Below are 13,185 nucleotides of genomic sequence, written 5' to 3' on the forward strand. Positions count from 1 at the left end.
TCACTCTTTGGGCAATCTGGGGAGCTAGAAGAAAAGCAATACATGAAGGAGTATTCCGTAGCCCTCAGTCCATCGATGACTCCATAAGATCCTACTTGTCGGAGATCAATATGATCTATCCCCAGAAAGTCGCAGTGGCCAATGCAACTACAACAAGGCCACGACGGTGGTTGCCGCCTGTGGAGAACCATGCCAAGATAAACACGGATGCAGCAGTCGGAGGCCGTGGACGTTTTGGTGCAGTTGCAGCAATCTGCCGAGATGGAGAGGGAACATTTGAAGGTGCGTCGGCAGTCGTATACTGGACAATTGGAGACCCAGCTACGCTTGAAGCCTTAGCCATCAGAGAGGCCCTCTCCCTTACTGATGATCTATACCTCCAGAGAATTCACATGGCTTCGGATTGCAGGGAAGCAGTGGAGGAGATTTTCAGCGATGGTGCATCGATCTATGGTGCAGTTATACAAAAGATTAAGTTGCATGCATTGTCTTTTATTTCTTGTAAGATACTTCATGAGTTTAGGAGCTCAAACTTTGATGCTCACAACCTTGCGAAATATGCGTTGGGTCTTGGGTCTCAGGCCTGGCCGCCATGTTTAGTTAGGCCAGCCCGAGGGTATTCCCTTCGTCCATGTAAACATTGTGATGAATGAATAAAAGTTTCGCTGCCTAAAAAATAAAATCTATTCCTCTCCCTCTCCCTCTCCCTCTCCGATCCACACACTCCCTGCTACGGCCCCACCTCGCTAATCTGCCTTTGGATGGAACCGTCCCGGCCTAGTCATTGCCGGATCTGGCCGCACCGGTCGTCGGTGCTGCTGGATCTGGCCGCTCCGGGCCTCATCACCACCACCTCGAGTGTGCACCTCTCCACCGCCACTTTCCCATCGTCTTCACATCCGCCTCGCCCATATCCAGAGTATTCGTGTGTCTCCCGAGGAGCCCGACCCGGGCGGCCTCTCCGTGGACTCCCTCCACCATAGCTAGGGCAGCGCCACTGCGTCCAGAACATGGTTCAACCTCCAGAGCGCTTGTGGCAAGCACCAGATTGTGAGTTCGAGTAGGTCGACCGCGAGCTGCATCGACATCGACCGATTCTCTTCTTCTTTGGCGGTCTGCACCTTCCGTGCGGGCTGTGGAGGACGGATGACGCGGTGCTGTTAGGGCGCTGACAGGCAGCGGTTCTACGTCCCCTCTCCGAGCAGCTCTTTCATGGTACTAGTTCCTGGGAGCCATCACTATACATCTTGTATATCTTAATTACTTCCTATTTACAAGTAGGTATTTGGCTAATTGGCTTGCAGAAGGCGCTGTATACTCATACTTGTTGGGTAAAGCAGTGGAAGCATATCGATACTCACTGACAAACTTAATTAGCAAAGTGATTTTTTTTTCAAAATTCTGAACTGATACAATTTATCGTACATGCTTTTACATGTCCTGGAACTGAGCATTTGCAGACCTTGTGACTTGTGTATTCTGAAGCTTAGTCTTTTGTTATTGGGCTGTTCATGAAACAGAGTTGTTGGCCTGTCTGCCATAGAACCATTTATGAAGAGCATAGGTGCTGCCTTCTTTTGTTTCCTATGCATGGTCCAGTACCTATTTTTCAGTTGTAAAAAGTGGTTGACCTGGCATTACAGTGTTTAGTATTTTGTACAAAATAGGAATCTTGCCATTTATACACACTGAAAGTCGAAAATGATGCTAGTAGAAATAGGTGTTCTGTTAGTTTTGGGGGGAAAAGGAAGCATATCATGTTTACAAATTGTTTGACCTTGCATTTTATTGCTTACTATTTACTATACATCAGAATTGTACTTGGAAGTGTCAAAATCTGTCATTATAATCAGCCGTAGTAATATGGCTATAGATATATACACACTGAAAGTCTGAAAGATTTCTAGTAGAAGTACATGTCAGCTGCCATATCCTTTCCTGTGTCCTGTTCATTTTTTTATCTTCTCTTGGTTTGATGTTATTAATTTTATTACATAGTAAATAGATGTTGCTGGTTTGTACTTGGAAAATATTTAAAGTTATTTTTTCTCTCTGGTTCAAAAAGTTTTATATCAAGCTTGTAAGTTTTGTCACAAGGATGAGATTATTGAATGCTACAAAACTTCATACCCTCGCTGTCATAATTCCGTAAACTAAACCATTCTAAACTAAACCAACCAGGTCATATCCTTAATTAACGGGTTTGTAGGTTAAAATCCACTCGGAACTATTTGGGTTATCTAACTTCTCGACATGTTAATTGGTTCTAGAGTCTCCCTTTTCCTTTCTTTTACAATTGTCATGATTTTAAATTGCCTTAGACAATCTGTTTTGCTGGTCTGATTTATTAGATAACTACAATGTGTGTTGAGTTCTTCAATTGATTAGGAAGGCTAGATGTGTAAAACTTTGTTTATGGAGCTTGCACATGAGCGTATCCATTTCACTAATTGAAGAATAAAAGACTCATGTTCTTGATGTTTGAACTGGGGATCCCATGGAATTCTTTTCTGTAACATGCATGGTTCTCATCTCTGAACATCCACCCATGTTGTTTTCATGTTAAGATATTTTTAAAATAAAATACAGTAATTGACATCTGTTTCATTAGCTTTTTATACTAATGTTTTACTTCTCCGATCTAAATTCTTGCAAATCACATTGATCTCTTTTAACTAATTCAGTAGTTTAGGAACTGTATTAAGTTGATTGCTCTAGTGATAAATTTTTGCAATAAATAAAAGCACAGATGTGAACAAAATATGCATGATTTACCACAGATCTTATAATCCCATTCCATTGTGGTATAGTTTCGGGGTCTACTTTTGCAGTCTGGGTCTTTGAATAGAGCAGAAGTGCTTGATCTAAACAATCTTATATTAGTTTACAGAGTGAGTACATGTTAATGGGATACTAGAGTAATTTTTGTTATTAGAACTGGTTTGCAAATTAGCGGTGTGTCATTTTTCATTTCTGTTGGGCAGGGAACTTCCATGTAAGGATTTATTTACACTAGCCTATAGCTAGCCTGGCTAAACTGTGGATATCTATAGAGTTACTAAGCTCCCTTGAAATAAGCTCTTCCGGTGAATCGAGGTGTGTGAAGAGTGCATGGGCCGGTGATAGTGGGTGTGGACAGCTTGATTCTATGCATGTCTATTTTTCTTGTATACATGGGCAGCTGGGTTTGTCCGGTTAAGAAAAAAAGAGTCTATTACCACATCTACCCAATTAAAGACTCTCAGTGACCATTTTAAAATATCATGAATCTTATTTTTAAATGTGAACATTTTTTAGTAGATACATGAGTACTTTTAAAACTTTATGCATTTATTAAATGTGTGAACACGTTTGAAGCAATACATGAACACGGTTTCTAACTGTATGAACATTTTTCAAATGTGTAGACATTTTTAAAGCATGGAGACTTTTTAAAATTTATGATCATTTTTTAGAAAGTGCGAACATATCATGTGAACACTTTATAAAACATGAATATATTTTAAAATGTACGAACATATTTAAACAATATATGAACATTTTCTAAAATACCTTCTGAATTTACTTACACATTTAGTTGTTTTTAGAACTTAAGTAAAAAGGCAACATAAATACTCCCCCCTTTCTGAATTACTAGCTGCGGACTATCCATTTCTGCGACAAGTAATTCGGAACAGGGGAGTAAAAAATAAAAGAAACTAAAGCTGGCCAACCTATATTAATTGGTCGTCCCAATATATAAATCGAGACGGGGTAGTGCTACTGGACTCTATAAGAACACATAAGCAACCCGATGTTGGTGCCGTGGGGTGGGGAATGGATGGGGTGGATGGGATGGCATGGTCAATTGTTTTTGTGGTCGGCGCTTAACTAACGTTCTCTTTCCTCTTGCGTCTAAATTGTGCCTCCGACAAAGCGCGCGGCAGCTTCTAGTATAGACATATGTGGGACGCCATGGAATCCTGGACCCAGCCGATAGGTCTTTCTTGGTTTCCAAGTCTAGTTGGGTTGATTCAGAATCTGTTTAGATCTTTCCTAGTTTGAGTTGGTTCATATCTTCCCTAAACTGCCGCCAAACTGTGCCATAAAGCTAGGCAGGGTGTAATCAGCTGTGAAAGAATAAATAGAGAAAAGGAGGAGGGTTACCTTGAGAACAGATCTATCACCCAAGGGATCATGGCGCCCAAGCCTAAACGCTTTCGTCCTTGCCTTCCTGACACCCAAGATCATCCCCTCCATAACCTAGGGTCGTGACAACATGTTACAATTGTAAGATGCAAGAATGTCCACATTTCTCCTTGTTTTTATTTACATAGTTTATATCTACAGTACCCTTCCCATTGGAGATCCCTGTATAGGAAAATGTATAGGACAAGGAATTGAGATAATTTTGGTCTCTGCAATGTAATTTTGATTTATATTTTGCTAGTACCTTTGAACATTTGATATTGTTGGTACTTTGAGTAATCTTTAACATGCATCCAGGGACAGGCAATTGAAGGTATGGACTACAACAGTACAGACTGTTATATATCTGGAAGGCGAAATTTTGGGGCGGTACCTGGTTATTGAATGACAGACAGTTATATAAGAGAGAAGGTTTGTGTTCTAATGCAGTCCGCAACACAAGTGCTTCAATTATCTTTTCACTTTCATTCCTATGAGTTTAAAAATTTCAGCCCTCAAAGCTGTTCTTATGACTAATATTTAGTTTTAGATTCCTAGGTTTGCCATGACAGACAAGATGGTGGCAAGGCCTTGCTCGTTTTAGAGGACATGGGATACATACAGGAAGCAGCTGAAATTGTAAGCAATTTACTTCAGTAGTTTGATGCGCAGTAGTAACTTATCACTGGTGTGAATGTTGCAATGATTACATGATGGGGTTGTCTCCCTTACTCGTTCCATAAAAAAAACAATTGATATTACTGCATTGTGCCTCAGTTTTAGATTCGTCGCAATCACATGATGTGCAAACTAAGATTGAAGTAGGAATAGTGAATAGTTCTTTTTGACATGATGTTAAACACATGGTTGCTATCGGCAAGTGATATACTTCCACAATCATGTGGGGTGTGGTTGAGCTGCGATCTTCAAAGCATTGCAAGTTTGGTGACTCTTTGAATGATGTTGTTTCACAGGATGTTGGCAAGTCTGGTATTTAGAAGAAATCTCATGAAGTCATTCAACAAACGTTTGCGAACAAGCAATTTGTCTTCCTGGACATGGCTTCAGCTGTGCATCAAAGCTCAAACCATTTGTTTAGCTTAGTTTGAAGAAAATAAAGTCTTATTGTCTTGGGTAAATTCTGTTTATTGATGTGGCCAGATGCTACTGAACGCATGTATGTCTTTTGTCACTTCTGATGTTACTGAACGCATGTATGTCTTGTGTAAATTCTGTTTATCGATGCAGCTGGATGCTACTGAACGCATGTATGATTGTTGAAGTACTGATATATACGAAGTCATTATGTGTTTGAGATCTGCTATTGAATCTTGACTGAATTCTTGTATGAATAGAAATTAGAAGTATATATGCTACCCGGATCAGAAAAACTGCCGGGGTAAGTAAAAGTCAAGGGCAGACCGTCTGCCTGGGATTAGTTTTAACTGCCGGCAATTGGATTACTGGCATACACATGTATCTGCCGGGAGAACAGGGCTACACGGCAGTGGAACTGCCGGGAGATCTGTATCTGCCGGAAATATGATCCCCGGCAGCCATTCTTGTGGCAGTTCTATCTGTCGGGAGAAACTCCATCCTGGCAGTTTTTCTGCCCTCGTAAGGGTCTTCTCCCGGCAGATTACATGCCATTGCATCCGTATTGTGGTGTAGTGTGTTTTGAACGCCACAGAGTATATAAGATGTTTCAAGAGCTGAAATTGGTATTTCAGACTCATGCCCGAGTCGAGAGATATGAGACCTCTGACAAGTACTTTGCCTACAAGATGAAGGAGAATAGCTCAACCAGTGAGCATGTGCTCAGAATGTCTGAGTACTACAATCGCTTGAATCAAGTGGGTGTTAATCTCCCAGATAAGATAGTGATTGACAGAGTTCTCTAGTCACTATCATCAAGTTACTGGAACTTCGTGATGAACTATAATATGCAAGGGGTGACGAAAACGATTCCCGATCTCTTCGTGATGCTGAAATTGACGAAGGTAGATATAAAAAAAAGCATCAAAAGTTGATGCTTGACAAGACCACTAGTTTCAAGTAAAAGGCAAGGGAAAGAAAGGGAACTTCAAGAAGAATGGCAAGCAAGTTGCCACTCCCATGAAGAACCCCAAAGCTAGACCGAAGCCTAAAACTGAGTGCTTCTACTCCAAAGAAAATGGTCACTGGAAGCGGAACTGCCCCAAATACTTGGCGGATAAGAAGGATGGCAAAGTGAACAAAAGTATATATGATATACATTTTATGTATGTATACTTTACTAGTGTTCATAGTAGCCCCTGGGTATTTGATACTGGTTCAGTTGCTATGATTAGTAACTGAAGGAGTTACAAAATGAACGAAAGACTAGTTGAGGGCGAGGTGACGATGTGTGTTGGAAATGATTTCAAAGGTTGATAAGATCACCATCGCACACTCCCTTTACCTTCGGGATTAGTGTTGAACCTAAAATAAATGTTATTTGGTGTTTGCGTTGAGCATAATATGATTGGATCATGTTTATTGCAATACGGTTATTCATTTAAGTCAAAGAATAATTGTTATTCTGTTTACATGAATAAAACCTTCTGTGATCATACACCCAAGGTGAATGGTTTATTGAATCTCGATCGTAGTGATACACATATTCATGATATTGATGCCAAAAAATGCAAAAAAGTTTAAAGAATTTCATAGTGAAGTAGAGAATCATCGTAACAAGAAAATAAAGTTCTATGATCTGATCGTGGAGGTGAATATTTGAGTTACGAGTTTGGCCTTCAATTAAAACAATGTGGAATAGTTTCACAAACTCATGCCACCTGGAACACCACAGCATAATGGTGTGTCCGAACGTCATAACCGTACTTTATTGGATATAGTGCAATCTATGATGTCTCTTACCGATTTACCAATATTGTTTTGGGGTTATGCATTAGAGACAACTACATTCACGTTAAATAGGGCACCGTCTAAATCCGTTGAGACGACACCGTATGAACTGTGGTTTGGCAAGAAACCTAAACTGTCGTTTCTTAAAGTTTGGGGCTGTGATGCTTATGTGAAGAAGTTTCCACCTGATAAGCTCGAACCCAAATTGGAGAAATGCGTCTTCATAGGATACCCAAAGAAAACTGTTGGGTTCGATCACAGATCCGAAGGCAAGATATTTGTAGCGACCCTACCTCAGACGGTCAAGTCTCTGTGCTTAAGTGTCATCCCTGGATCGGTATGCTGACACACACAGTACTCGAGGATTTATGACAGAGGTAAATCACATGTATAAAGTATTATTACCTCAATCCAAATAACGGAAGTAACAACAAGGTTGTGGATTCCTATCAACACCAACGACAAAGTTGAGTGTAGAAATCGTAACCCTAACGTATCACTTACTTGTTGTAAGAATCCTGCAACACGAGACGTTACAGCCACAAAGGGTCAGTACATTGAATGTACTGGCAAATTCACACCATAGAGCAATGATGAATAATAGCTATCACTACATGCATATTTGGCTCGTGGAGGCTCTATGATTATAATGTTTTTGCGAAAAGCCAATTTTTCCGTACATCAAAGGAATATATTTTATTTAACTACAAAGTTGATTGATAAAAATTGAGAAGGTTCCTCCAACTCAATCCCCAAAATAATAATCATTAACCCAATCAAATTAATTAAATAAAGTGTTGAGATCCATATGATAATCCAAATACCAGAGACTCAAGATGTCCATAACCGGGGACACGGCTAATCATGATTAGTTTGTACACTCTGCAGAGGTTTGCGCACTTTTCCCCACAAGACTCGATCTCCTCCGTTGGATTTCTCGCACTACATGATGTTTGAGAAACGGATGACCGAGACACAGTCTTTTAGAAGCATTAACCCTTTACTCTGGGTAGACAGTTACACCTACTTTCCCTCTACATCTGCTAGCCTACCACTGAAAGAGGTCATGCAACATACTCAACTATGCCAGAGCCCATAATGGCTTGTGGCTGCACACGGAAGTTTCTAGCATGAATAATCTTATGATCCCTTTGAGCCTGGGTGGCATTCTATAGGGTGATCACACGGGTCCTCCGGGATCCCCTTGGGCAAGCACTGGGTTCTCCAGGTGCCCGGGCAAACCACTGGGTGCTCCAGGGTGCCCCAACCAATCCACCCAGATGTGTATTAAAGTAGCCACCTTAAGTTAACCATTAATGATAACTCTCACATCTGTCATGAATACACTCAACCAATCCACGTCTACGAGCATAACAGAGCAGTATGAGCATAACGAAGAAGTAACTCCCAAGGTTTGAATGCAGGACAATAGGTTCCTACCTCATCAACTACTTCCCAATACCCACATGTTATCAAACCTACTCATGCAATGTTTGAGGGTTGAAACTAATGCATAAAAAAACTGGGTATGAAAGGGATATGATCAAAGTGTGAACTTGCCTCGTACTGATGATGAAGATGATTCGCACTCATAACTCCTGATAGTTCTACTCGTCACACTCCAGTCAATCTATCATGAGCAAGCAATAGTAACCACACATAAGCAATCATGCAAAAGAATCGAAAAGAATGAAGAAGACAATTCGGAAAACATCAAAACCAAGCGAATAAATCTTGCAACATAAAACAATCTCTAACAGTACCAAAATTATGTGAATTTGGCCTTATCAGAAAGTTTAGGTCAAGAGCTTTGATTTGCAAAAAGAATCAATTAAATCGGAGTTATAAAACTCGAGTTACGAGCAAAAAAAGTTCAAACACAAATCTGTTTGAATATCAAATTTTAAATTTTCAAAAACATGTTTAAGTTGATTACCTGGATAGATGAGATCATAACGAGGAAGTAGGCATTGGTTTCGTTGGATTTGGATAAGCGAGTAAAAAGTAGCGAACGTTTGAAAATCAGGGACTAATCTGTAAATAAAATATTCACGAATGGGTCCCTGGCTGAAAATAAAAAGAAAAAGGGAAAACTATCGAGCGAACGCTCGCTAACAGAACCTAACGAATGAAAACTGTTCGCTAATAGATCTAAACGGGTGAACGCTCACTTTTTAACAAAACCTAAAATATAAAACCGATCTAAAAGAAAAACCGAACTATATAAAAAAGCCAGCGGGTTTTTTTCTCGGTTTATACCGGGTCGGGTGAATGAACTGGTGGCGGTGGCGGCTTTCTCCGGCGAGGCGGGGCAGGAGCGATGACGGCGTCGGCAGCGGCTTCGCGGCGCGGGGAAGGCGGCGGGGCAGCGTGGGGTGGTGCGGCGGAGCAGCGCGGACGGCGCGGCAGCAGACCGGGCGACGTGGGGCAGCAGCGCGAGGCAGGCGGCGGCGAGGAGATGTGGCGGCGGCGGATCGGCAGAGGACGGCGGCGGCGAGATGCAGGAGAGAGAGAGAGAGAGGGGCGGCGGACGCGGCTTTATAGGAGGGAGGAGGCGGCGGTGGCGTGGAGGAGGGGCAAAGCAAGGCGGCGGCGGAGTCCTGGTGTGGGACGGCGGCGGCGGCGTACTGGAGGCGAAGTCCAGCGGGAGGTCGGGGACGCGCGGTTGGGCTGGGCCGCGGCCTGTTGGGCCGGCCCAGTTCGGCGGCGGAGATTTTTTTTTTCCAAACAAACAAACAAAATAAATAAAAAAATTATATACATATAATATATCAAAATTTTCAAAAAATATTGTCTACAACGTGAACATTATTCTAGCATAAAATAAAATCCTCAAAAATTTAAATAAATCAAAGAGTGCTACTGTTGCAATAAAATCTCATAAAAGTCATTTTAAAAATACCAAAATGATTTCAAATTTATTTCTCCCCAATTTTCTAATGTAGGGAATCATTTTACCCTAGTTTCCATATATTTTATTTTTGGAGAAAAAAAGAATTTGAATAAGACTCAAATAACTCCAAATTTGAAAATAATTTTAAAGGGACGTTAAATTTGATTCTTTGAAACTCCCAACTCATATTTCATATGGTTTGAAGAAGTCATTTTATCTTCTCTCATGAAAATCATTGAGTTGCTTAAAGTTTCTGAATTTGAAAATAGTTCCAAATGAGATTCAAATATTTTCAAATACCCTTTTCATTTAATTAAATGGAAGAAGTCATTTCATCTTCTCTCCAGGGTTTTGTGATGAAAAGAATTTGAATTCACGGAGATCATAGATGCAAAATGAAAGTTTGGGAAAGTCCTTTTATTCCCTCTCATTTAACTTTCAAAAAGTTTCGAATTTTACTAAATTTCACACAAGCAACCACACCACATTCAAACAATCAATCAAATCTATTTATTTAATATAACATTCCAAAATTTAGAATTTTGGGATGTTACAATATTGGGCATCAAAATCTATAGAGATAGATCAAGACGCTTGATAAGATTTTTCAATGAGTACATACCTTGACAAGATTTTTGAAGTAGTTCAAAATGGAACAGTCAAAGAAGAAGTTCTTGCCCGTATTGCAAGGTGTAAAGTTGAGTAAGACTCAAAACACGACCACGGCAGAAAATAGGAAGAGAATGAAAGTCATTCCCTATGCCTCAGCCATGGGTTCTATAAAGTATGCCATGCTGTATACCAGACCTATTGTATACCCTGCCCTGAGTTTAGCAAGGGAGTACAATAGTGATCTAGGAGTTGATCACTGGACAACGGTCAAAATTATCCTTTGAAGACTAAGGAGATATTTGTCGGTTATGGAGATGATAAAGAGTTCGTCGTAAAGAGTTGCGTCGATGCAAGCTTTGACACTGATCCGAATGACTCTAAGTCTCAATCTAGATACATATTGAAAGTGGAAGCGATTAGCTAGAGTAGCTCCGTGCAGAGCATTGTAGACATAGAAAATTTGCAAAATACATACGGCTCTGAATGTGGTAGACCCGTTGACTAAACTTCTCTCACAAGCAAAACATGATCACTCTTTGGGTGTTAATCACATAGCGATGTGAACTAGATTATTGAATCTAGTAAAACCTTTGGGTATTAGTCACATGAAGATGTGAACTAATCACATAAAGATGTGAACTATTGGTGTTAAATCACATGGCGATGTGAACTAGATTATTGACTCTAGTGCAAGTGGGAGACTGAAGGAAATATGCCCTAGAGGCAATAATAAAGTTATTATTTATTTCCTCATATCATGATAAATGTTTATTATTCATGCTAGAATTGTATTAACCAAAAACTTAGTACATGTGTGAATACATAGACAAAACGGAGTGTCCCTAGTATGCCTCTACTTGACTAGCTCGTTAATCAAAGATGGTTAAGTTTCCTAACCATAGACATGTGTTGTCATTTGATGAATGGGATCACATCATTAGGAGAATGATGTGATGGACAAGACCCATCCGTTAGCTTAGCATAATGATCGTTTCAATTTTATTGCTATTGCTTTCTTCATGACTTATACATGTTCCTCTGACTATGAGATTATGCAACTCCCGAATACCGGAGGAACACCTTGTGTGCTATCAAACGTCATAACGTAACTGGGTGATTATAAATATACTCTACAAGTGTCTCCAAAGGTGTTTGTTGAGTTGGCATAGATCGAGATTAGGATTTGTCACTCCGATCGTCGAAGAGGTATCTCTGGGCCCTCTCGATAATGCACATCACTATAAGCCTTGCAAGCAATGTGACTAATGAGTTAGTTACGGGATGATGCATTACGGAACGAGTAAAGAGACTTGCCGGCGATGAGATTGAACTAGGTATGGTGATACCGACGATCGAATCTCGGGCAAGTAACATACCGATGACAAAGGGAACAACGTATGTTGTTATGCGGTTTGACCGATAAAGATCTTCGTAGAATATGTAGGATCCAATATGAGCATTCCGCTATTGGTTATTGATCGGAGATGTGTCTCGGTCATGTCTACATAGTTCTCAAACCCGTAGGGTCCGCACGCTTAACATTCGATGACGATTTGTATTATGAGTTATGTGATTTGATGACCGAAGTTTGTTTGGAGTCCCGGATGAGATCACGGACATGACGAGAAGTCTTGAAATGGTCGAGATGTAAATATCGATATATTGGAAGGCTATATTCAGACATCGGAAAGGTTCTGAGTAGTTCGGGTATTTTTCGGAGTACCGGAGAGTTACGGGAATTCGCCGGGGGAAGTATTGGGCCTTAATGGGCCTTAGTGGAAAGGAGAGAAGGGCCGCAAGGGGAGGCAGCGCCCCCCCCATGGGCTGGTCCGAATTGGACTAGGAGGGGGCGGCGCCCCCCTCTTTCCTTCTCCCCTCTTCCTCCTTCCCTCCTTCTCCTAGTTGGAATAGGAAAGAGGAGGGGAATCCTACTTGGACTAGGGAGTCCTAGTAGGATTCCCCACACCTGGCGCGCCCCCTTGGGTCGGCCACCTCTTCCCTCCCCTCCTTTATATACGTGGCCAGGGGGGCACCCAATAGCACATCAATTGTTCCTAACCGTGTGCGGTGCCCCCCTCCACAGTTACACACCTCGGTCATATAGTCGTAGTGCTTAGGCGAAGCCCTGCGCCGGTAAGTTCATCATCACCGTCGCCATGCCGTCGTGCTGACGGAACTCTCCCTCGGCCTCAACTGGATCAAGAGTACGAGGGACGTCATCGAGCTGAACGTGTGCTGAACATGGAGGTGCCGTACGTTCGTTGCTAGGATTGGTCGGATCGTGAAGACGTACGACTACATCAACTGCGTTGATAAACGCTTCCGCTTTTGGTCTACGAGGGTACGTGGACACACTCTCCCGTCTCGTTGCTATGCATCTCCTAGATAGATCTTGCGTGATCGTAGGAATTTTTTTGAAATACTGCGTTCCCCAACACTCTCCCACATAAAACTTGCTATCGGTCTAGTAAAGTAGTCAATTGCTTAGGGACATTTTTGCAACTCCTACCACCACTTTTTCACACTCGCTATACTAACTTTATTGCTTCTTTACCTAAAACAGCCCCTAGTTTTTATTTACGTGCTCTTTATATTCTTGCAAACCTATCCAACAACACCTACAAAGT

At 41.3% G+C, this 13,185-nt stretch overlaps 1 long non-coding RNA gene across 1 annotated transcript; it reads left to right on the forward strand.

The window, feature by feature from the left end:
* The first annotated feature begins 758 nt into the window (after positions 1-758).
* LOC109770315 (uncharacterized) lies at positions 759-5,482 on the forward strand. The gene is made up of 4 exons (XR_002234555.4): positions 759-1,215; positions 4,486-4,599; positions 4,718-4,806; positions 5,142-5,482. It is a non-coding gene; the product is annotated as an uncharacterized lncRNA (long non-coding RNA).
* The last annotated feature ends 7,703 nt before the right edge of the window (positions 5,483-13,185 follow it).

This window comes from Aegilops tauschii, chromosome 2 (genome assembly GCF_002575655.3).
Source record: "Aegilops tauschii subsp. strangulata cultivar AL8/78 chromosome 2, Aet v6.0, whole genome shotgun sequence".
NCBI lineage: Eukaryota > Viridiplantae > Streptophyta > Magnoliopsida > Poales > Poaceae > Aegilops > Aegilops tauschii.